Source organism: Chlorocebus sabaeus, chromosome 15, assembly GCF_047675955.1.
Source record: "Chlorocebus sabaeus isolate Y175 chromosome 15, mChlSab1.0.hap1, whole genome shotgun sequence".
Classification (NCBI taxonomy): Eukaryota; Metazoa; Chordata; class Mammalia; order Primates; family Cercopithecidae; genus Chlorocebus; species Chlorocebus sabaeus.
Window position 1 is genome coordinate 41,230,187 of NC_132918.1, and position 26,416 is coordinate 41,256,602.

General features: G+C 38.3%; 1 protein-coding gene across 3 annotated transcripts in view; it reads right to left on the reverse strand.

The window, feature by feature from the left end:
• RNF13 (ring finger protein 13) overlaps window positions 1-26,064 on the reverse strand; it is a 160,649-nt gene extending 134,585 nt beyond the window's left edge. For 2 of the 3 annotated variants that reach the window (XM_038002735.2, XM_038002736.2), the window contains exon 1: window positions 25,908-26,050. The gene's annotated coding sequence lies outside the window, so the exon portion shown is untranslated. Of the gene's footprint in view, window positions 1-25,907 lie in introns of all 3 variants that reach the window. The other variant, XM_008008740.3, reaches the window with a different exon arrangement.
• Window positions 26,065-26,416: the final 352 nt, after the last annotated feature.

Here is a 26,416-nt window from a genome sequence, read left to right on the forward strand (position 1 = left end):
CAAGACTAAACCAGGAAGAAGTTGAATCCCTGAATAGACCAATAGTAGGCTCTGAAATTGAGGCAATAATTAATAGCCTACCAACCAAAAAAAGTCCAGGACCAGATGGATTCACAGCTGAATTCTACCAGAGGTACAAGGAGGAGCTGGTACCATTCCTTCTGAAACTATTCCAATCAATAGAAAAAGAGGGAATCCTCCCTAACTCATTTTATGAGGCCAACATCATCCTGATACCAAAGCCTGGCAGAGACACAACAAAAAAAGAGAATTTTAGACCAATATCCCTGATGAACATCGATGCAAAAATCCTCAATAAAATACTGGCAAACCGGATTCAGCAGCACATCAAAAAGCTTATCCACCATGATCAAGTGGGCTTCATCCCTGGGATGCAAGGCTGGTTCAACATTCGCAAATCAATAAACATAATCCAGCATATAAACAGAACCAAAGACAAGAACCACATCATTATCTCAATAGATGCAGAAAAGGCTTTTGACAAAATTCAACAGCCCTTCATGCTAAAAACGCTCAAGAAATTTGGTATTGATGGAACGTACCTCAAAATCATAAGAGCTATTTATGACAAACCCACAGCCAATATCATACTGAATGGGCAAAAACTGGAAAAATTCCCTTTGAAAACTGGCACAAGACAGGGATGCCCTCTCTCACCACTCCTATTCAACATAGTGTTGGAAGTTCTGGCTAGGGCAATCAGGCAAGAGAAAGAAATCAAGGGGATTCAGTTAGGAAAAGAAGAAGTCAAATTGTCCCTGTTTGCAGACGACATGATTGTATATTTAGAAAACCCCATTGTCTCAGCCCAAAATCTCCTTAAGCTGATCAGCAACTTCAGCAAAGTCTCAGGATACAAAATTAATGTGCAAAAATCACAAGCATTCTTATACACCAGTGACAGTCAAACAGAGAGCCAAATCAGGAATGAACTTCCATTCACAATTGCTTCAAAGAGAATAAAATACCTAGGAATCCAACTTACAAGGGATGTAAAGGACCTCTTCAAGGAGAACTACAAACCACTGCTCAGTGAAATCAAAGAGGACACAAACAAATGGAAGAACATACCATGCTCATGGATAGGAAGAATCAATATCGTGAAAATGGCCATACTGCCCAAGGTAATTTATAGATTCAATGCCATCCCCATCAAGCTACCAATGAGCTTCTTCACAGAATTGGAAAAAACTGCTTTAAAGTTCATATGGAACCAAAAAAGAGCCCGCATCTCCAAGACAATCCTAAGTCAAAAGAACAAAGCTGGAGGCATCACGCTACCTGACTTCAAACTATACTACAAGGCTACAGTAACCAAAACAGCATGGTACTGGTACCAAAACAGAGATATAGACCAATGGAACAGAACAGAGTCCTCAGAAATAATACCACACATCTACAGCCATCTGATCTTTGACAAACCTGAGAGAAACAAGAAATGGGGAAAGGATTCCCTATTTAATAAATGGTGCTGGGAAAACTGGCTAGCCATAAGTAGAAAGCTGAAACTGGATCCTTTCCTTACTCCTTATACGAAAATTAATTCAAGATGGATTAGAGACTTAAATGTTAGACCTAATACCATAAAAATCCTAGAGGAAAACCTAGGTAGTACCATTCAGGACATAGGCATGGGCAAAGACTTCATGTCTAAAACACCAAAAGCAACGGCAACAAAAGCCAAAATTGACAAATGGGATATCATCAAACTAAAGAGCTTCTGCACAGCAAAAGAAACTACCATCAGAGTGAGCAGGCAACCTACAGAATGGGAGAAAATTTTTGCAATCTACTCATCTGACAAAGGGCTAATATCCAGAACCTACAAAGAACTCAAACAAATTTACAAGAAAAAAACAAACAACCCCATCCAAAAGTGGGCAAAGGATATGAACAGACATTTCTCAAAAGAAGACATTCATACAGCCAACAGACACATGAAAAAATGCTCATCATCACTGGCCATCAGAGAAATGCAAATCAAAACCACAATGAGATACCATCTCACACCAGTTAGAATGGCGATCATTCAAAAGTCAGGAAACAACAGGTGCTGGAGAGGATGTGGAGAAATAGGAACACTTTTACACTGTTGGTGGGATTGTAAACTAGTTCAACCATTATGGAAAACAGTATGGCGATTCCTCAAGGATCTAGAACTAGATGTACCATATGACCCAGCCATCCCATTACTGGGTATATACCCAAAGGATTATAAATTATGCTGCTATAAGGACACATGCACACGTATGTTTATTGCAGCACTATTCACAATAGCAAAGACTTGGAATCAACCCAAATGTCCATCAGTGACAGATTGGATTAAGAAAATGTGGCACATATACACCATGGAATACTATGCAGCCATAAAAAAGGATGAGTTTGTGTCCTTTGTAGGGACATGGATGCAGCTGGAAACCATCATTCTTAGCAAACTATCACAGGAACAGAAAACCAAACACCGCATGTTCTCACTCGTAGGTGGGAACTGAACAATGAGATCACTTGGACTCGGGAAGGGGAACATCACACACCGGGGCCTATCATGGGGAGGGGGGAGGGGGGAGGGATTGCATTGGGAGTTATACCTGATGTAAATGACGAGTTGATGGGTGCAGCACACCAACATGGCACAAGTATACATATGTAGCAAACCTGCACGTTGTGCACATGTACCCTACAACTTGAAGTTTAATAATAATAAATAAATTTAAAAAAAAAAAAAAAAGAAATTGTGGTATACATGGAATACTACTAACCCATAAAAATGAATGAATTAATAGCATTTGCAGCAACCTGGATAGAATTGGAAACTATTATTCCAAGTGAAGTAACTCAGGAATGGAAAACCAAACATCGTATGTTCTCACTCATTAGTGGGAGCTAAGCTACGAGAATGCAAAGGCATAAGAATGATAAAATGGACTTTGGGGACTCGGGGGAAAAGGTAGGAGAGGGGTGAGGATATATACTGCTCAGGTGATGGGTACACCAAAATCTCTCACAAATCACCACTAAAGAACTTACTAATGTAACCAAATACCACCTGTTCCCCCAAAACCTATGGAAATAAAAAAATTTTTTAAAAAGAATTCTCTATATATTCTGGACAGCAATTCCTTATAAAATATATGACGGAAAAGTATTTTCTCTCATTTTTTTCACCCTGTTGGTACTGTCCTTCAATGCACAAAAACGTTTTAATTTTCATGAAGTCAAACATTTATTTTTTTCTTTTGTTGCCCATGCTTTTGGTGTCGTGTCCAAGAAATTACTGACAATTCCAATGTTGTGAAGCTTTCTCTATGTTTTCCTCTAAGAGTTTTACATAGTAGCTCTTATGTTTAGGTCTCTGATCCATTTTGAGTTAACTGCTGCATATGGTATAAGGTAAAGGTCAAACTCATTCTTTTGCATACAGACATTGAATTTTTCCAACACCATTTGTAGAAAAGACTATGTACAATGCCTTTGTCCATCAAATGGTCTTGACACCTGTCTTAGTCCATCTGTGTTGCTATAAAGGAATATCTGAAGCTGGGTAATTCATAAAGAAAAGAGGTTTATTTGGCTCACAGTTCTGCAAGCTGTACAAGCAGCATGGTGCCAACATCTATAGCTGGTGAGGACCTCAAGCTGCTTCCATTCATGGCAGAAGGCAAAATGGAGCCCATCACACAGCAAGAGCAGGAAGTGAGAGAGATGGAAGAAAGTGCCAAGCTCTTTTCAATCACCAGTTCTTAAAGGAACTAAGAGTGAAATTTCAGTCATTCCCATGAGAATGGCATCAAGCCATTCATGAGGAATCTACTTCCATAATCCAAATAGCTCCCATCAGACCCTATCTCCAATACTGGGGATCAAATATCAATATGAGACTTGGTGGGGCCAGGCAAACCATTTCCAAACCACAGGAGGACTTCTGTCAAAAGTTATTTGAGCATGTATGTGAGGCTTTATTCCTGAGCTCTTTATTCTATTCCATTGGTCTATATGTCTATCTTTACACCAGTACCACACTATTTTAATAACTATAATTTTGTAGCTAAGTTTTGAAATCAGGAAGTATGCGACCTACAACTTTGTTTTGGCTATTTGGAGTCCCTTGAGATTCCATATATGGTTTAGGAGAGATTTTCCTATTTTTGCAAAAAGGTTATTGGGATTTTAATAATAATTACATTGAATCCATAGATTGCTTTGGGTAATACTGACATCTTAACAGTATTAAGTCTATCAATCCATAAACATGGAATGTCTATTCATTTATTTACGTCTTCTTTATTTCAGCAAAGTCTTATAATTTTCAGTGTACAATTCTTCCACCTCCTTGGTTTATTACTACTTTATTTTTGTTGATACTGTAAATGGAATTGTTTTCTTAATTTCCTTTTTGGATAGTTCACTGTTACTTTACGGGAATGCAACTGATTTTTGTGTGTGATTTTGTATCCTGCAACTTTGCTGAATTCATTTATTATTAATAGTTCTATCAGGTATTTTTTCTTCTGTGGAATCTTGGATTGTCCACATGTAAGATCATATCATCTGCTTACAATGGTAATTTTACTTATTCCTTTCTAATTTGGATGCCTTTCATTTCTCTTTCTTGCCTAATTGCTCTGGCTAGGACTTCTGGTACCATGATAAATAGAAATGGCAAAGGCAGGAATCCTTGTCTTGTTCCTGATCTTAGAGGAAAAGCTTTCAGTCTTTTACAATCAATTATATTAGTTGTCTGTTTTTTATATATGGCCTTTATTCTGTTGAGGTAGTCTCCTTCTATTTTCAGTTTGTTGGGCATTTTATCAAGAAAGAGTGTTAAATTCTGTGAAATGCTTTTTCTGCATCTATTGAAACGATTATGTGTTTTTATTCTCTTAATGTGGTACATTACATTGATTATAAGACTTTTCACACGTAGAACTATCCTTGCATTCCAGGAATAAGTCCAACTTGGTCATGTGTATAATGCTTTTAATGTGCTGCTGAATTCAGTTTGTTAGCATTTTGTTGAGGATTTTTACATCAGCAGTCATAAGAGATTACGGTCTGCCTGGCCAAAATGGTGAAACTCTGCCTCTACTAAAAATACAAAAATTAGCCAGGCATGGTGACAGGCACCTGTAACTCCAGCTACTCAGGAGGCTGAGGCAGGAGAATCACTTAAACCTGGGAGGCGGAGGTTGCAGTGAGCCAAGATCATGCCATTGCACTCCAGTCTTGGCAACAGAGCGAGGCTCCGTCTCAAAAAAAATAAAAATAAAAATAAAAAATAAAAGAGAGAGAGAGAGAGAGAGAGAGACATCAGGTATTTCCTTTTCCTTTTGTTTTGTTTTTGTTTTTGTTTTTGTTTTTTTGTTTTTAGTATCCTTGTCTGACTTTGGTACCAGGGTAATTTTGGCCCCTTAGAATGAGTTAGGAGGTGTTCTCTCTTTATCAGTTTTTTGGGAAGAGTTTGAGAAAAATTGATGTCGACTCTTCCTTACATATTTGGTAGAATTCACCAATGAAGCCATCTGATCCCAGGCTTTTCTTTCTCGGAATGTTTTTGATTATTGCTTCAATCTCCCATAGGTCTGTGCAAGCTTTCTATTTTTTCATGATTCAGTCTTGGGAGGTTGTGTCTTTCCAGGTATTCATCCAATTCATTTAGGTTATCCAATTTCTCGGCATACAATTGTTCATAGTACACTTACAATCCTTTTTATTTCTGTAAAATTGGTAGTTATATCCCCTCTTCCATTTCGGATTTTAGTTGAGTCTCCTCTCTTGTTTTCTTTAACCAATATAATGAAAGATTTGTTAATTTCATAGATTTTTTTAAAAAATCAACTCTTGGTTTTGCTGCATTTTCTCTTGGCCTCATTTTTGAGAAACTGAGCAAACTGGCTGGCACACATGATTATCTGTGTGGTTTTAGAGGATAAATGACAGTTACCTGTCTAATGCTGGTCACTGAAAAATTTAAAAATCTCCCAAGCATCACAGTAAATCCTAACTTCACATTTAAATCTTTGACAATGAATTTTCAAGACCAGTATTACTTTCAGGAAATTCACTTCCAAATAAATTTTAATTCTGAAGATGAGTCAATAGTGTGATACCAACGACTTCACTGCCAAATAACACTCATGAAACAGCCAACCATCTCCATAAGAAATCCACCAAGTAAGCTCAGATTCCACTGGTTCTGAAGCTATATTCCTGACCTTCACTGGCATCTCAACAACTGGACCAAAATATTCTAATACTAAAAGAATTGTTATCTTTTCCTAATTTGTGAAAAGAATAGACAAAGAGTAATTTCCATTTGTTTTTTTTAAGAAATGTATCTTATACTACAATAAGCATCAAAAGAATATATACTGTACCAAGCACTAACAGAAAAAATCAGTGAACAATTAACTATTTTAGTGGAAAATTTATAATAGCCAGTCACACATCATTTAATAGGTTATTTTTCCTACAAATGTGATTATGTATATGTATATAACATATATATGGCACCATAAAATTTCCTCCAAAATAGTGTTCTCAGCTCACACACCACCTAAATATATCAATAACTTCCTAGTGTCCCTTAAAAAGCATCAAGATTTCCAGGAATTCTGGCAACTAGAACTTCTAACACATTTAGTATTAGTCCATTTTCATACTGCTATGAAGAAATACCTGCCCCAGCCCCTCCCAAATCTCATGTCCTCATATTTCAAAACGAATCATGCCTTCCCAACAGCCCCCAAAGTCTTAATTCATTTCAGCAATAACTCAAAAGTCCACAGTCCAAAGTCTCATCTGAAACAAGGTAAGTCCGTTCCACCTATGAGCCTGTAAAATCAGAAGCAAGTTGGTTACTTCCTAGATACAATGAGGGGGCAGACATTGGTTAAATACACCCATTCCAAACGGGAGAAACTGGCAGAAACAAGGGGGCTACATGGTCCATGCAAGTCTGAAATTTGACAGCAGGGCAATCAAATCTTAAAGCTCCAAAATAATCTCCTTTGACTCCATGTCTCACATCCAGATCATGCTGATGCAAGAGGTAGGCTCCCGCAGACTTGGGCAGATCTGCCCCTGTGGCTTTGTAGGGTACAGCCCGCTTCCTGGCTGCTTTTATGGGTTGGCGTTGAGTGTCTACAGCTTTTCCAGGCACGTGGTGCAAGCCGTTCGTGGACCTACCATTCTGAGGTCTGGAGAACAGTGGCCCACTTCTCATAGCTCCTCTAGGCAGTCCCCAGTAGGGACTCTGTGTGGGGGGCTCCAACCCTGTATTTCCCTTCCACACTGCCCTAGCAAAGGTTCTCCATGAGGGCTTCATGCAGCAAACTTCTGTCTGGACATCCAGGAGTTTCCATACATTCTCTGAATTCTAGGTAGAGATTCCCAAACCTCAGTTCTTGACTTCTGTGCACCTTGCAGGCTCAACACCATGCGGAAGCTGTTAATGCTTGGGGCTTGTGCCCTCTGAAGCCATGGCCCAAACTGTACCTTGGTCCCTTTTAGCCACAGCTAGGACCCAGGACACCAAGTCCCAAGACTTCACAAAGCAGCAAGGCCCTGGGCCCAACCCAGCAAACCATTTTTTCCTCCCAGGCCTCTGGGCCTGTGATGGGAGGGTCTGCCATGAAGACTTCTGACATGCCCTGGAGACATTTTCCCTATTTTCTTGGCAATTAACATTTGGCTCCTTGTTACTTCAGCAAATTTCTACAGCTGGCTTGAATTTCTCCTCAGAAAATGGGTTTTTCTTTTCTACTGCATCGTCAAGCTGCAAATTTTCCAAACTTTTATGCTCTGCTTCCCTTTTAAACTTAAGTTCCACTTTCAAACCATATCTTTGTGAATGAATACAACTGAATGCTTTTTTTTTTGATACGGAGTCTCGCTCTGTCGCCCAGGCTGGAGTGCAGTGGCGCAATCTCAGCTCACTGCAAGCTCCGCCTCCCGGGTTCACGCCATTCTCCTGCCTCAGCCTCCCGAGTAGCTGGGAATACGGGAGCCCACCGCTACACCCAGCTAATTTTTTGTATTTTTAGTAGAGACGGGGTTTCACCATGGTCTCGATCTCCTGACCTCAGGATCTGCCCGCCTCGGCCTCCCAAAGTGCTGGGATTACAGGTGTGAGCCACTGCGCCCGGCCAACTGAATGCTTTTAAGGGCACTCAGGTCACCTCTTAAACAGTTTACTGCTTAGAAATTTCTTCCGCCAGATACCCTAAATCATCTCTCTCAAGTTAAAAGTTCTATAAATCTCTAGGGCAGGGACAAAGTGCCACCAGTCTCTTTGCTAAAGCATATCAAGAATCACCTTTTCACCAGTTCCCAATAAGTTCCTCATCTCCTTCTGAGACCACTTCAGCCTGAACTTCATTGTCCATATGACTATCAGTATTTTGGTCAAAACCATTCAACAAGTCTTTAGGAAGCTCCACATTTTCCCACATTTTCCTGTCTTCTTCTGAGCCCTCCAAACTGTTCCAACCTCTGCCTGTTATCCAGTTCCAAAGTCACTTCCCTTTTAAACGTAAGTTTTCAGGCATCTTAATAGCAGTACCCACTCCACTGGTAACAATTTACTATGTTAGTCCATTTTCATACTGCTATGATGAAAACTCGAGACTGGGTAATTTATAATGAAAAAGAGGTTTAATGGACTGACAGCTCTATATGGCTGGAGAGGCCTCATAAACATGGCAGAAGGTGAAGGAGGAGCAAAGGCATGTCTTATATTGCGGCAGGCAAGAGAGCATGTGCACGAGAACTTCCCTTTTATAAAACCATCAATTCACATGAGACTTATTCACTACTACAAGAACAGCACAGAAAAAACCACCCCCATGATTCAATTACCTCCCACCGGGTCCCTCCCACAACACATGGGGGTTATGGGAGCTACAATTCAAAATGTGATTTGGGTGGGAACACAGCCAAACCATATCACATGCTATACGTAAATCCCCACAGTTTTTTAAAGCTTTTAAAGACACCGGATCAGAAGTTGTCATAAGCAAAAGTGTTACATTAGAAAACAAAACAAAACAAAAACAACAATAACATGGCTTCTCTTTTTAAGCAAAAATAAGATGCACAATATTTTTTGCAAGAAAGCAGAAGTTTGCCCAGCAAATTCCCCTAACATAAAGCCTTCCAAGTAAAAGCAAGCATAATCTGAGATTTTTAACTACCACCATCAACCAAAGCAAAATTTTTTCATCTAATGCAATAAATGTTTTACAATTTGATTTTTCAACAAATGAAACAAAATGATCCATTTTTTACTTTTAATAGATTAAGAAACAGGTTTTTCCGGGCAGGTGTGGTGACTCACACCTGTAATCTCAACACTTTGGGGGGCCGAGGCAGGAGAATCACCCAAGGTCAGGAGTTCGAGACCAGCCTGGCCAACATGGCAAAACCCTGTCTCAACTAAAAATACAAAAATTAGCCTAGCCTGGTGGCTCATTCCTGTAATCCCAGCTACTTGGGAGGCTGAGGCAGCAGAATCGCTTGAACCTGGGAGGCAGAGGTTGCAGTGAGCCAAGATTACCACTGCACACCAGCCTGGGTCATAGAGCAAGACTCCATCTCAAAAAGAAAAAAAAAGAAATAGGTTTTTCCAAAATACCAAATTCTTTCCAGTCTCAGGGCCTTCATACCAATTGTTCTCAACCCCAAAGTTATAGTTTCTCATTCAGTGTATATGAGATGTGATCTGGTAATCTATACTACTTACAGTATTTACATATACTCCAGGTGATTCTTATAAATAGAAAATACATTTTTAGTTCAGTATATCACAAATCTCTCAGTGCCTGTGACAAAAATAAATGTTCCCAGGCCCTTCTCCTTAAGATGCAGACAGAAAACCTATAATTTGACTTTAAAAAAAAGTTCCCTATTGAATCCTTATAATTAAGTCAAATTTGGAAAGCACTGTTTTGAACCAAAGATTGGCAAGTGGCATACCAAATCATTATTCATAAACTTCTTCCAAGTCAATAGGCAGCGGGCAGAGGGTCAAACTAAAGAAAGGAGAAACAGAGAGAGAGAAATAGGAGTGCTAACAAAAACAGACTTCATAATTCTTTCAAATACCATTGTTGTCACGAGTACCATAGGTTGCCAACCCTAGCAATAAGCCACACAGCAAACAAGAAAAAGACAATTGACAATGAAATTGCTTTCATGAATAGCAGAATATTCAACACTAAGATGTAAGATGGTAGAAAATTCTGGTTTTCTTGATTACCAAAATATCAAATACTATGCAAAGTATACTTGAAGGCATTAATGTCATCTATCTCCCGAACCCGAATGTTTAATTTTCATGATTCCTCACATAAATGTCACCATCACTGTAGCCAACATTGATAGAAAACTTAATTTTGTGCTAGGAACTGTGTTAAGCATCTAATCATCAAAACAACATTGTAAAATAAAACAAAAACAACACAGGGAACTTGCACTATCGCTCCATTTTCCCTATTTTAGGGGATTCAATTTCTATGTTTAAGTGCTAGAGTCTAACTGGCTGACTAAATGAACCAGTTCCCTCATCCCAATCCCTCCTTTAATTTTTGCAATTTCTGAACAAAAAGCTGAGAAGTCTAATGACTCATACTTAGCTCAGGTGTTAAGCATGAAACTTAACATGGCTTACCATGTTAATGGTGGAGCACCAGATCAAGTTATACCACTCCCATGGATTATAACAACTGTTTATTTAAAAAAAAAAATAGAGAGATGGGGGTCTTGCCTTGCTGCCCAGGCTGGTCTTGAACTCTTGGCCTCAAGCGATCCTCCTACCTTGGCCTCCCAAAATGCTAGGATAACAGGCATGAGCCACTACACTCAGCCTATAACAACTGTTTATTTAAAACATCACCCAAAGACCAAGCCCTGTTCTTGGTCTTTTCTGGACACCACACTCTCCCTTGGCAAGTGTTTGCAGTCTGTGTATGCACCTACCATGCCTCACTCTTCTTATAATCTTCTTTTCTTTTTTTATTATAATACTCACGACTTTCTATCACACTATAATACTTGTAATATTTATGGTTTATTGTTTAGCTTTGCCACAAAAATATATGCTCCTCAAAGACAGGAATCTTTATTTTATGGATGTATCACAAGTACCTAAAGAGTGCCTAGGCCGGGCGCGGTGGCTCAAGCCTGTAATCCCAGCACTTAGGGAGGCCGAGACGGGCGGATCACGAGGTCAGGAGATCGAGACCATCCTGGCTAACACGGTGAAACCCCGTCTCTACTAAAAATACAAAAAACTAGCCGGGCGAGGTGGCGGGCGCCTGTAGTCCCAGCTACTCCGGAGGCTGAGGCAGGAGAATGGCGTGAACCCGGGAGGCGGAGCTTGCAGTGAGCTGAGATCCGGCCACTGCACTCCAGCCCGGGCTACAGAGCAAGACTCCGTCTCAAAAAAAAAAAAAAAAAAAAAAAAAAAAAAAAAAAAAAAGAGTGCCTAGCATGTATTAGGTGTTTAATATTAATATTTGTAGACTGAATGCCTGCATGGCCTCTCTTGATATCTTCTGCAGAGCCTCTGAATGTGACTACCTGTTAACTATCCTCAGAAAAAAAATTTAAGACCTTAACATTAAAAATGTTAAAAGTTTATATATACTTTATATATACAGTCATCCTCGGTATCTGTAGGAGATTGGTGCCAGGACTGCCCATTCATACTAAAATCTATGGATAGTAACATTCCTTACCACAGATGGTATAGTATTTGCATATAACCTATGCAAACCCTTCGATATACTTTAAATCATCTCTAGATCAGTTGTAATACTGAATACAGTGTAAATGCTATGTAAATAGTTGTTAACCACAATGTTTAACATGTTCAGTAGAGATGCGACCATCCATTTTTGCCTGAATATTTTGAACACTGGTTGAATCCACAAATACAGAGCCATGGATACAGAGGGTCAACTGTAAATTAATATTTAAAAATATGTAAATATGGCTAGGCCTGGTGGCTAACGCCTGTAATCCCAGCACTTTGGGAGGCTGAGGTGAATGGATTGCTTGAGTCCAGGAGTTCAAGACCAGCCTGGCCAAGATGGCAAAACTCTGTCTCTACAAAAAATACAAAAATTAGCTAGGCATAGTGGCATGCACAGGTAGTCCCAGTTACTCAGGAGGCTGAGGCGTGAGGATCGTTTGAGCCCAGAAGGCAGAAGTTGCAGTGAGACAAGATCGTACCTCTGCACTCCAGCCTGGGTGACAGAGCAAGACTCTGTCTTAAAACAAAACATAAATACTATGAAATAATAAATGAATTTGCTGAATCACGTAAACTCTGGATGGTGGGACTCTGTGGTTTTTATTCTTCTTTATATTTATCTGCATGTTTCAGAATAAAAAACTAAAACTCCCTAGACTATTTCATTTTACATAATATATACAGGAGACCAGAAGAAAATACATGAAAATATTAAGAGAAATCTGTTCTACTTGCTCAAGTTTTCTAAGTGTGAATTACTTTTATACAGCAAAACATTTCTTAAAAAAGCAAGCAACAAGTCTTTTAATTTACAAGTTTACTTATAATTTGGAGGAGATGAAATGATTTGAAGTAAAATATATAATCAAAAAAGAGAAAGGGCAGATCTTGAGCAGAGTTAACAAATCTGAGCTGTCATTTTCTGTCTGTAAGCCTTTAATTCTACTCAAAGACTCTATCCTACACTACAGTCCTTATAGTTATTATTGCCATAAAGGTCAAATGTAGCAGCCACTTGGGCTCTGAGGCATCTGCATTCATTAGCAACATATCATAATCAACCACAGGTGATAGCTTAATTAATTGTGATGCCATGGATTACTAGCATTCCATTTCCCTCTGACAAGGAGCTTAGCACTGTGCTCAGGCCCAAAGGCATAACCAACCAAATGCCAAAATCTCAGAATTTCAGATCTATCTGCTGGAGCCACTCCACATACCAATTTTGTACCAGCAGAGGTTCAAACAGGAGACACTATTCAGTAAGTTAAACAAAAGGTATTCAATATAAATGATTATTAAGCTATGATAGGATAGTAAATATAAAGATACGAAGAGAGGTAGGGAGGGGCAGGAGAGAGGGATTCCAAAAGGGCATGAGGAAACTTCTAGGAGTGATGAACATGTTCATTAACTTCATTATAGAGGTGGTTACATGATTATATAAATATATCAGAACTTATCAAAGTATACACTTTATATAGTTTATTGTATGTGAATTATAATTCAGTAAAGTTGTTTTTAATTTTTTAGAGAAAAGGAATTATTAAACTATAAGAGAGTAACACTGAAGGAGATATTACAAAGGGACAAACTTGGAAGACAGTCTAAGGCTGAAATTCAGTTTTCATTGCAGCACGTGTGGTTGCAGCACTCTAGGTAACAGAGGATCTCACTGGGTTGACCAGACCAGAGCTGGTCCAAGGTTGCCAGGCAAACAATAAACAGCCCACTGGGGTGCTGATGGGTAGGTATGCAGAGGCAGTCAGGGTACAGCTGCCAACACCAGGTCTGGAATGTACAACATCTATGTCAAGAGGGCTGCTGGAGGCGGGGCACAGTGGCTCATACCTGTAATCCCAGCACTCTGGGAAGCTGAGATGGGCAGATCACCTGAGGTCAGGAATTTGAGACCAGCCTGGGCAACATGGTGAAACCCTGTCTCTACTAAAAATACAAAAATTAGCCGTGCATGGTGGTGCCTGTAATCCCAGCTACTCAGAAGGCTGAATCACTTAAGCCTGGGAGGCAGAGGTTGCAGTGAGCAGAGAATGTGCCACTGCACTTAGCCTGGGCAATAGAGTGAGACTCAGTCTTAAAAAAAAAAAAAAAAAAAAAAAGAGGGTTGCTGGAGCCTGGGCAATATAGCGAGACTCTGTCTCTACAAAAAATGCAAAAATTAGCCAGGTGTAGTGGCATGCACCTATAGTCCCAGTTACTGGGAAGGCTAAGGCAGGAGGATTGCTTGAGCCCAGAATTTGAGGCTTCAGTGAGCTATGATTGCCAGTGCACTCCAGCCTGAGCAACAGGGAAAGACTTTGTCTCTTTAAAAAAAAAAAAAAAAATCAGGAAAAATAACTAACAGGTACTAGGCTTAATATGTGGGTGATGAAATCATCTAGTCAGCAAATTCCCATGACACAAGTTTACCTACATAACAAACCTGCACGTGTACACCTGAACTTAAAATAAAAGTTAAATTTAAAAAAAAAAAGAGGATTACCTCCGACCTAGTTTTCTTTTGCAGCTTTTTGATATAGATATACTTACAAATGGACATTAACTAGACACACTCATATAATCCTGTATGTGTCTGTTTATCAATCTACCTAACTATATTTGTGTGTATATCTTTAAAAAAATAAAAATAAAAAAAAAAAAGCCCCAAAGGAAAACTAGGACAGAGGTCATTTTCTTTCACAAAATATACATTTTTTTTTCTAGTCTAGGATATTATCCATCTATGTTTTAAAATGAAAATGTTTTACATTATACAATAATTTGATTGTTATACTTATCAGCTTCTAGAGGCTGCTGACATCCTTGGCTTGTAGCCTCTTCTTCCATCTTCAAAGCCAGCAATGGTAGATTAATTCCTTCTTACAGCACATTATCACAAACTCCTCTTATGCCTCCCTCTTCCATTTTTAAGGACAATTGTGATTACACTGGGCCCACACAGATAATCTTCTCAAACGGAGGTCCTTAATCACTTCTGCAAAGTTCCTTTTCTCATACTAGGTAACATATTCTCAGATTCCAAGTATTACGATATGGACATATTTGGGCAGTCATTATTCTGCCTACCATGGTAATTATCACATTTCTTGGCAAAATTTTAATGTATTCATTTATTTATTTATATCACTATGGAATCACATATTACTGTTTTATTCAATGGGTTATAATCTGTTATTGTATTATTATTTTGATGTCCAATTGTTTGGCCAGTGCAGGCTTATTCAAGCTAGCTTCTGTATCTTTTTAATATATTCCCAACACTCTTGAGCACCTCCTTGTTTTCTGGCACAAGATTTTCCAGTCCTATCTTGTACTTTTCCTGCCCCAGCCCTGAAATCAGCCATTTCTTTAAAAAGAATATTGTTGTTTACAGGAAAATACAGCATCAGAGAAACAACTTTCTCTCTAATAACAAAAAACATAAAGGTCTTTGTACTGTTTTTACAACTTTAACTCTGTAGTTACTTCAAAATTTTAACATGTTACTTTATATTTTAATAATATAATGTCTTCCAAAGTTCAAAGTAATCACTTGTATCATATTGTATTATGATTTGTATGCTTTTTTTACTTGAAATTACAGTTGTTCAAACTCTTTATAACCACTACTTTGTACTGCTTTATATGGCTGACACATAACTTTGTCTATTTTCTTGCCATACAATATTGAATTGAATTCAACTCAAGCTATTACAAATAATTTTCCAGTGAATATAAATCTTTCCATACTTCTGATTATCTTCTTGGGATAGATTCCCTGACATGGAATCGCTACACCAAAGAAACATTTTAAGACTTCATACATATTGCCAAATTGCTTTTCAGAAAAGAACATTCCTATTAATATTTCCAAATAAATATGCTTTTCATTGCATCGATTCTCCTTTTTTGGTCTTTTGTTGGTGTTAGGTGAAATTATAAATGACAAAAATAGCTAATATTATCAAATGCTTACTATATATCTGGCTAAGTACTTAATATACATTATTTCTTTTAATCCTCACAACTCTATAGTAGGTTCCACTGTCTCTCCATAAATATAGGAATAAAGACTTGGATCAACAGCATAAAGTGCTTAAAACAGCGCCTAACACACAGCAAGCACTTTATAAATATTTCCTCCTATTTTTAAGTGTTTTAAGTGTTCAGTTGCTTGCCCAGTAACACTTACCTCTTAAATAGTGAAGTTAGGATTCAGTTAAAAGTCTGTGTCATGAAATACTGCCCTTCCCATATCATCCAAGTATTGCATAAATTTGCATTTCTTTAATTACTTATGAGTTTGAAATTGTTCACATTTCTATTCATAATGAAATGTTAAGGCTATTTGAAAACTTCAAGAAAAACATAAAAACTAACATATATTAATGATAATTTATATATTCAAATTAGCTTCTGTTCTAATTTTATCTTTATTATTCATGGATCTCTGTACCAGACTGTGATAAATATGGTTTATCCCTGAGGCTTTCTCTGTAACATCAAAATTAAGTTGCAAAATAATTATAACTTTGAAAATGAATTACATATTGACACTTCTCTCCAAACCTAAAGAAAATGAAATGACCTACCTTCTTTAATAATGACCAAATATATGTAACATGATACCAGAAACTGAATAGCCCAATTATAGTAAGATAATCATTCAACACTATGCTAAAAACATCCTTCATAGTTTCCACATTCAGGGAAATCAGACATCTTACAGATCAAGTTCTTTAGTGTTCCACTTTCCACTTTTTTATTTACTCACGTGATTCAGCTTGCATATGGAAAAAAGACAGTAAATGACTGTTAAAGGCAATAAATGTTACACACAAAATCCGTTGTGTTTCTACACCCCAGCAATGAACTATCCAAAAATTAAATTAAGAAAAACTTCCATTTATAATAGTATCCAAAAGAATACAATACCCAGGAATAAATATAACAAAAGAGGTGAGAGACTTGTACACTGAAAACCATAAAACACAAAAACACTGCTGAAAGATATCAAACACATCCAGGTGCTGAAAGACTTAATATTGTTAAGATGGCAATATTACCCAAAGCAATCTACAGATTCAATGTTACCTATCAAAATTTTGATGGCCTTTTATGCAGAAATGGAAAAGCTGATTCTCAAATTCATATGGAATTGCAAGGGGCCAAAACAGGTCAAACAATTTTTAAAAAGAAGAACAAAGCTGGAGAACTCACTATTCCCAAATTCAAAACCTTACCACAAAGCTACAGTAATCAAAACAACACAGCACTGGCATAACGATAGATATATAGACCAAAGGAGTAGAACTGAGCATCCAAAAATAAACTCATACATCTATAGCCAATTGATTTTAAAGATGCCTAAGACCATTCAATGACAAAAGAACAGTGTCTTCAACAAGTGGTGCTGGAACAACTATTCACATCCAAGACAATGAAGTTGGAATTTACACCATATACAACAATTAACACAAAATGAATCAGTGAGCTAAATATAAGAACTAAAATTATAAAACTCTTGGAAGAAAACATAGGATAAATCTTCATGGCCTGGGATTTGGAAATGGATTCTTAGATATGATACCAAAAACATGAGTCAAATAAATAAAATGGACTTCATCAAAATTCAAAACATTTATCAATCAAAGGACATTATCAAAAAATTGAAAAAAAATCCACAGAATGGAAGAAAACATGTGCACATTATATATTTGATAATGAACAGTCTAGTATCTGGAGTATATAAAAACACAACCCAATACAAAAAACACGAAAAACGTATTTTTTTAAAAGGGCAAATAACTTGAATCGACATTTCTCTAAAGCAGATATACATATGGCCAACAAGCACATGAAAAGATGCTTAAAATCATTAGTTATCAGGGAAATGCAAATCAAAACCACAGTGAGATACCACTTTACACCCATAAGGATGGCAATTATCATTTCTTAAAAACAGAAAATAAGCGTAGGCAAGGATGGAGGGAAATTGGAACCCTCACACATTCAGTGGGAATGTAAAATGGTTTAGTTACTGTGGAAAGCAGTTTGGCAGGTCCTCAAAAAGCTAAACAGGATTACCATAAGACCCAGCATTCCATTCTTGGTATATACCCGAAGACGTGAAAACAGGTACTCAAATAAATCCTTGGGCACAAATATTCACAGAACATATTCATAATAACTAAAAGGTGGACACAACCCAAATATCCATCGATGGATAAATGGATAAACAAACTGATATATACACATGCAAAGGAATATTCTTCTGCTATAAAAAGGAAAGAAGTACTGATACATGCTACATGTGAGTAATCCTTGAAAACATTTTGCTAAATGAAAGAAGCCAGGGATAAAAACTCAAATATCGAATAATTCAAATTTATATAAAATATCCAGAATAAGTAAATCCATAAAAACAGAAAACAGATTTGGCTGCCATGAGCTAGGGGCCTCAGAGAACGAAGAGTAACTGCTTGATAGGTATGAGACTTTACTTTAAAGTGATAAAAATGTTTTGAAACTAGACAGAAGTGATGGTTACACAACACTGCAAATAAACTAAATGCCACTGAACTGTTGCTCCAAAATGGTTAATTACGTGAATTTTTACCTCAATTTTTTTTCCAAAAAAAGCAATTAACATTTATAATACGTGTTGAATAAATGTGGAAATTATAAGCAGTTCTTCCTCTTTGAAGGTCAAATGTGCAAATGACAAGCATAGTAATTATGCAAATAAAGTATTCTTCAACATTTAATGAGGTGTTTTATGTCTAAATAAAGTCGATGTTTCTCCCTCACGACTTCATTCAGAAATATTGATTTATCACCAGCTCCTTACTAGGATCATTTCCCAGTGGAAATTCATTCCCTCTATAAAGTTTTTCTGGATATTTCTATCATTAGAAACGAAGCCTGGGCAGGGAGTGGTGACTCATGCCAGTAATCCCAGCACTTTGGGAAGCTGAGGAGGGAGGATTGCTTGGGGTCAGGAGTTTGAGACCAACCAAGGCAACAGAAAAAGCAAGAAAGCAGGAAAGAAAGGAAAGAAAGGAAAGAAAGGGAAGGAAGGAAGGAAGAAAGGAAGGAAGGAAGGAAGGAAGGAAGGAAGGAAGGAAGGAAGGAAGGAGAGAGAGAGAGAGAGACAGAAGAAAGAAAGAAAGAAAGAAAGAAAGAAAGAAAGAAAGAAAGAAAGAAAGAAAGAGAGAGAGAGAGAGAGAGAGAGAGGGAGGGAGGGAGGGAGGGAGGGAGGGAGGGGGGGGGGAGAGAGAGAGAGAGAGAGAGAGAAAGAAAGAAAGAAAGAAAAGAAAAGAAAAGAAAGAAAGAAAGGGAAAGGAAGGGCGAAAGAGCAAGCCTGAACTACATTCACATTCAATCAATTCAAGGTCAACATATTTCTAACTCCTTAAAAATGATTCTAAGCCAAATTCTTGTAGGTGACCAGGAGCTCTCTCATATCAAAGCTCAAAACATCCCAAAATTTCAGTTTTCTTTTCAGTTCACATTAATGTCGCAATAAACATTTAAATGTTTTAATGTCTGAATATTTCATGATCATTAATATTTAATTATTAACTCCATAACCACAAAATTGACAATGTTCCTCAGACTTTACTTCAAAGTTAAAAACACCGATTTCCTCAGGAAGATCTACATCATTGAAATAACTAGAAATAACAAATATCTTCCTCAGGGATTACCTTCTCTTAAGAGGAATATAAAGGTAGATACAAAAATTCCTGATTATGTTACTGCCTGCAAAAATTCCTTAACAGAGTAAGCAGTTTTCAGAATAAAGTTCAGAACTAAATTGTGGTTTAGCAAAGAAGTTCTTCATAAACTGGCTCCTCTCTGTATATTTAGCTTAGTTCCTTGCCATTCCTCCAGTCTTTTTTCTTTCTAACCATGTACATTTTCTCATGCTTATTCAATGGAAGCTCATGCTTGGTTCTATATTATCTACATTAGTGAAGTGAAACATTAGCACAAGAGATATTTTACAAGAAGTGGTAAAAGCAGATTTTTAACTGGACAATTCCGACTACTTCATTTACAGACGAGGAAATGAACTGAGAGGTTAAGATACCTATGCAAAGTCACCCAGCTAATAAGTGGGAATGTTGGGTGACACCCAGACTACCATAATGCTGATGCTTTCAGCTACAATATAACTTTATTTCTATTCCAATCTCATAGATAAGCCAGGGGATTCTCTTTTTATTTTTATATTTTATTTTATTTTATTTCATTTTATTTTATTTTATTTCTTGAGACAGAGTCGCGCTCTGCCACTCAGGCTAGAGAACAGTGGCAAGATCTCGGCTCACTGCAACCTCCGCCTCCCAGGTTCAAGCGATTCTCCTGCCTCAGCCTCTCAAGTAACTGTGATTACATAAGCGAGCCACCAAGCCTGGCTAATTTTTGTATTTTAGTACAGATGGGGTTTTACCATGTTGCCCAGGCTGGTCTCGAACTCTGGCCTCAAGTGATCTGCCCACCTCGGCCCTCCCAAAGTGCTAGGATTACAGATGTGAGCCACCATACCCAGCCAGATTCTCTTCTTCTCACCTTCCATCTAGGGGGCACGTGGGTCCTTAATACCTGCCACATTTAACTGACTCCTTTAATCTTTAAGATCTACCTAGCCTCTCCCTTAACACCTTCTCCCTGTAATAAACATATGATGAGTATCTACATTTGTTGAGCATTAAATCCATCTAAGCCATTCCACTGGGAGAAAGGGGAAAAGGGACAGACAAATGTGAATAAGAAAGACATGGTCCCTTCTTTCAAATGCTCTGCAAAATTAGTTACAATCTGCTATAGTATTCATTATTACCATCTGCTTAAACAGGTACAAATACATAGTACGAGAAAAATCTAATTACCGTCTATTATGAAAATGCACCTTATTTCTCCCATTAGCAGATAAGCTCCATGAGGGCAAGGATTTTTCTCTTTAGAACACTGCCTGACATAGAAGGTACTCAACAAATGTTTGAGTGAATAAATGTTACAGAAAAACCCCTAAGTAGTAGGATCCAAGTAATGTTTCCAAAAATGGTATGACAAGATATGTAAACCTTCTTATCATGCTCAACAACATTTTTCTGTTGGTTTGTTTCATTGGCCAGTTACTGAGAACTTGACAGGAAACTGAAAATAGTTGAGATGGACATATTTTACTACTTAATTCAACATCATGCTCTACCCAATTGTACCAAACCCTAGAAAATCTTCCAAGAAAGGAAACCTACAGTCCTTCTATGACTTAGTCCTGAGCCCTTTTTCAAGTACAAAGGGCCTCCAGTTGTTTTAATTTTTTTCTTATAATAGGTTCTGGGATCTCTGTGTTTGCCCCCACTTATGAGGATAATAATACTGATAACAAAAACATCTCAATTACTATCTGTCATGTACCAGACACTTTTCATATATTAATTCAGTATTTCAAAACAACTATCAGAATTGGTATTGTCATCATCATTTTACAGAATGGAAAAAATGGTAAGCCTCTTATCCTTTGAGTCTCTTTTTCCACAATCCTGGCCATAAGTAAAATACAGTCTCATCAGTTGCACCCTGACTTTCATTGTCCCCCATAACAAGCACACAGGCTCTCTGATTCTAAAGGTTTTGCTATTAACCAATTCAAGATAACAAAGAAGTGATAATAAAAATAACAAATCTAGGCCTGGCATGGTGGCTCATGCCTATAATCCCAGTACTCTGGGAGGCCGAGAGGTGGATCACAAGGTCAGGAGATTGAGACCATCCTGGCTAACACGGTGAAACCCTGTCTCTACTAAAAATACAAAAAATTAGCCAGGCATGGTGGCGGGCGCCTGTAGTCCCAGCTACTCGGGAGGCTGAGGCAGGAGAATGACATGAACCCGGGAGGTGGAGCTTGCAGTGAGCCTAGATTACGCCACTGCACTCCAGCCTGGGCGACAGAGTGAGACTCTCTCAAAAAATAAAAAAATAAAAATCTGGAGATGTTCAAATGTTCAACAATTCAACATTCAACATATGTTTATAAATGCCTGGCACCACACAAACATCAGACTCTCAAAATTCTTAGTGTGAGAATCCCTAGTCTCCAGTTTACTAGCTATTTTTTTAATAAATGGGAGCCTTGCTAGGTCTAAAAATTTTTCCTCCCCACTGACTTACCTCCTGATCTCCCAGGACACAAATCAAAATACACTAAAGGGAAAAATAATGGGTGCATCTTCATTGAGAAATCTGTACTTGTGAGGAATTTAAGGAGTCACATTACTCTTGTGAAACTCTGACCCACAGAGGAGTGGTTACTTTTAGGTCATTTCCTTACAATGTAAGCATTTGGTCTCTTCCCTTTTCATAGAATACACAGAGCTTCCAGTTTTCATTCTGTATTTCCAAATATCTGAACAACTCCTCAGCTCCAAAAGTAAACTCCCTATCATCCTCTCTCCTCCTAAATCTCCTTCCACCAAAACCTGTTCTTCATGATAATATCCTTATTTCTGCTAATAACATCACTATCCTCCCAAAAATTTGTCCTGGGCCTATACTCTGGTCAGTTCCCAGTATCAATGTCATTATAATGTCAACATCTTTCAAATTTGTACCTTCACTACAATCATCACTTTTTGCCTCAACTACTATAGTTAAACTCCATGGTATTCCTACTTCTAGGCTTCCACTCTTCCATTGGACCTGTTCACAAATTATTATCCATAAAGAGAGTTTCTTCTTAACTAAAAATCATATACAAAATCTTTAGTCTGACATTTAAGAATCTCCATAATCTGTATCTATCTATCTTTACCAGTCTGGTCCTTAAACATACCCTTACCAAATATACTCTGCTTTTCTTATCTCTATACCTTCGCTTGGGCAGTGTCCTTATGTGGAAGTTTTTTTTTTTTCCACCCTCCTTCAACTGCTAACAATCTTTCAAATGACGTTATCATCAATGAAAAAAAAAAAAAAAGCTAAGGCATATAATTTACTAAACATATACTCCATCTGATGCTTCACAAATTATCTGAATCTCCACAAAAACAAATAAGAAAGCAGTTAAGGAAACTGAGGAGGAGCTCACCGAAAGTCACCAGCAAGTAAGAATCCACAATAGACCCATGGCATTCCATATTTTTAATGAAATAAGACATAAAAGAGACAGACGTTCCATAGTCAGAATACCTGTGTTCAAATTCCAGCTACTCCACTACTCCACCAGCTACTTGTGTGAACTCACAAGTTATGTATCTGTGATGCCTTAATTCCCCCACTTCCCACTTATAAAATGGGGATAAGACAGGCATGATGTATCACACCTGTAATCCCAGCACTTTGGAAGGCTGAAGCAGGTGGATCACTTGAACCCTGGAGTTTCAGGCCAGACTGAGCAACATAACGAGACCTTGTCTCTACAAAAAAACAATTTTTTTTTAACTAGCCAGGCATGGCAGTATATGACTGTAGTCCCAGCTATTTGTTGGGCTAAGATAGGAAGATCCCTTGAGCACACAAAGTCAAGCGTGCAGTGAGCCATAATCGCTCCAGCCTGGGCAACACAGCAAGACCCTGTCCCCCAAAAATAAAAATAAAAAGGAAACAATTTACCATCTACTACATCAATGACTGTAAGAACCACCTGAGATATTACAAAGGGCTTAGAATTGTATTTGGCTCATAGTAACCAATCAATATTAGCTACATTACTGTTTTGTTGTTATTGTTATACTACGTTATATAAACTTTGACAACACCAATCATATGCTGTGTTGTTCTCAAATCAACTTTTGTGTAATGTAAAAGATTCATAAAAGTTTAATATTTTACTTTTATATATGCTCAATAAATATCTATAGAATACATACATTTTTGAACAATGACTCACCAGTATGCTTTATTAAAAGGAATTTGCTTGTAATTTTGTTTCCTCTTTTGGGAAAAGTAACAATGCTTACCAACTTTCTTCCCCTTTTTATGTCATGTGAAACTATCATATGCAATGCCATACGGTAAACATGACAAACAGTGCAAAACACTATTTTGACTGAAACTCATTTGCCTTCTGCTAAACATCATTAATTCCCAGATTTAAAAATATTGTTATTTAAATGCCAACCATTTTTAGGTCACACCTACACGAAGTAAGCAAAACATACCATGATAGTTGACCAAACTATTTCATTTCATACATCTCCTATGGGAAGAACTATAAGGCATAAAATGCCTTTCTCCAACTTAACTCAAAGACATAAATCTATCCCTTTAGTCATACCCTCAGTCCTACCCTCACTTAGCTAAAGTTAGTGCCTGTAAAAGTTCTGAATAATCTACGATATTCTGGAATGCAGAAAAATATCAAGGGAAGAAAGCTGAATGCTAACAACAATTTATGCCCCTCCAAAATTATTGAGAAAATTAGCATTATACAAGGAGAGATGAGAACTTATCCCAAACCCTTCAGTATTATAACTCTCAAACCAAGATTTTGTCTAAGATTTGCATTACACATAGAGACAAGATGACAAGCTGCCTAGCTTCAAACAAAGGCAGAGGATAAAAAAAAAAAAAACCTAATAAAACAGTTCTCATTCCCTACATAGAGAAAAATAACTGTCCTTCTCTTCAATAGTTTCCAACAAAACAACAAAAAAACTTACGTAATAGACTAATTTTGTTTCATTTAATCTTCATAACTCATTTGTTATTTACAGAAAATGTCACAGAATTAGTAAGTGGCAGAACTGAACCCAGCTTGACTCCCAAATTTGGAATCCAGTATTTTTGAAACATTTGTTTTTGCAATAATCCATAATACACTTTACATTTCCAACTTCCTCTTGACACATGCATATGGTTAAAAACTGAAACAAAAGCTTCTTGCCATAATATTTACTTTTATTCCATACAATGTCCTCTGGTATTTTTTTCTTTCTTTTTAATGCTTATGTCAATGTACTAAATTGATTCTAAAATCTATTAATGAATCCTTATGGGCCCTGCACTACAGCACTGCACTACACTTCTTACTTCCTGTTTAAAGTTTTTTTTAATTGCTACCACTGTCCAGTTTTGTTACTTCGATATGGAGCTAATCTCCACCCATTAAGAAAATTGTCCTTAAATAGAATAAACTCTTGAAAGTCCTACCTTAAATCTTGAATTGATTTGTTTCTCCACAAGAACTCTTTGGAGGCACAGCTACCTTACTTATTTATATTGTAACAAAAACTGCAGATGTTCTCCTTGGAGAACAACACATCATTGTTGAAAGGAATGCATCAGTTTTCACTGTTCCTGCTGCATCACTGACTAACAGTAATAGCCGGGCAGGTTTGGGGCAACAAGAGAGGACCCGAGCAGCTGCCCACGGTGCTGAAACTGATGACGAAACGACAGTTTTGGAAATTTACTATTTACTATTGTCAGATTAGGACAAAATAGAGGAATTTACCAGACACCGGCAGAGAAAACTGAGTGGCTGCCACCAAAGTTGCATGAGTGCTTCCGGGATACTACTGTTTGGCTTCTATGTCTGCCCACTCTCTCTTTCTCTCTGGGACAAAGTTCTTTAATAAGTGCAAGTCAAGTCAAGCGTACAGGCACAGCTGCTGACTGACTGTAGTATCTGGCCCTAGCAGGGGTCACGTCCCAAACCTGCAATCGGAGCTTCCAGGGAAAGAAAAAGGGGGTGAGGGTAAAAGAGAGGAAGTGATTGCCCTCCTTCTATTCGAAGACAAAACAGCCCCCTCAACTAAAGTCAAGCGATTTCCCCGAGGACGTTGCGGCAGGTGCTTGACCAAGAAAAGCCTTCCAAACATGTTTTCCAGGCAGGCTCTTGCAGCCTCAAGAAGGGAATGAGAGAAGCAAAACCGGTAACTCAACTTTGGACACACACAAACTCGCAGAATCAGAGTGCAGAGGAGACTCGGTCCCCCGAGGGCAAGGCTATTTTATTCCTTTTGCAAAAAGCCTAATTTACTTCTCGCCCAGTTCTAGAGGAGCAGCAAAAGACCTCAGCAGCAGGGCCGACTCCGGGCTCGAGGGCCAACAAGCGGGGTATGTTCTCTGGGCCTCTCGATAACCCGCTGCCCGGCTGCCGCGAAGCCGGACAAGGTCTTACCTTGAAGTCCAGCCCCCGCAACACAAACAGTCTCGCCGGCCGGCCGCGTCGCCACGGGAGAAGTCCCTACCCTGACTTCATGACTGAATATCCGCACCGACCCCCACAGCCCGGAGTAGCAGCAGGGACGACAACACCAAGGCGAAGCGGAAGTCCCGCCCCACATGCCTCATTGGGCCGCACCCAAAGGCACAGAAAACCCATTGGGCCACATGGTTGCCTGTTAAGGCTCCTTCCCACTCTCACAAGGAGTCTAGCTACTTTCTCCAGCCCGGCTCGGAGAAATGCCCAGTTTGCGAGTCTCGTTTTTGGCCGCGTGATCGGTCTTCCCTGGAAGGGCAGGGCAGGGTGGGGCAAGCATCTGCGGAACTGTAGCGCGGCTGAAGAAGCTGCTCTTGGCAGAGGAAGGGGCAGGCTGGCAGAGTGGATTGGCTGTGGGCGTCTGCCGCTAACCATGTGCCCCTAGAAACGGAGACCGTAGGGTCTGGAGGGCGCGGGACCAAACGGGC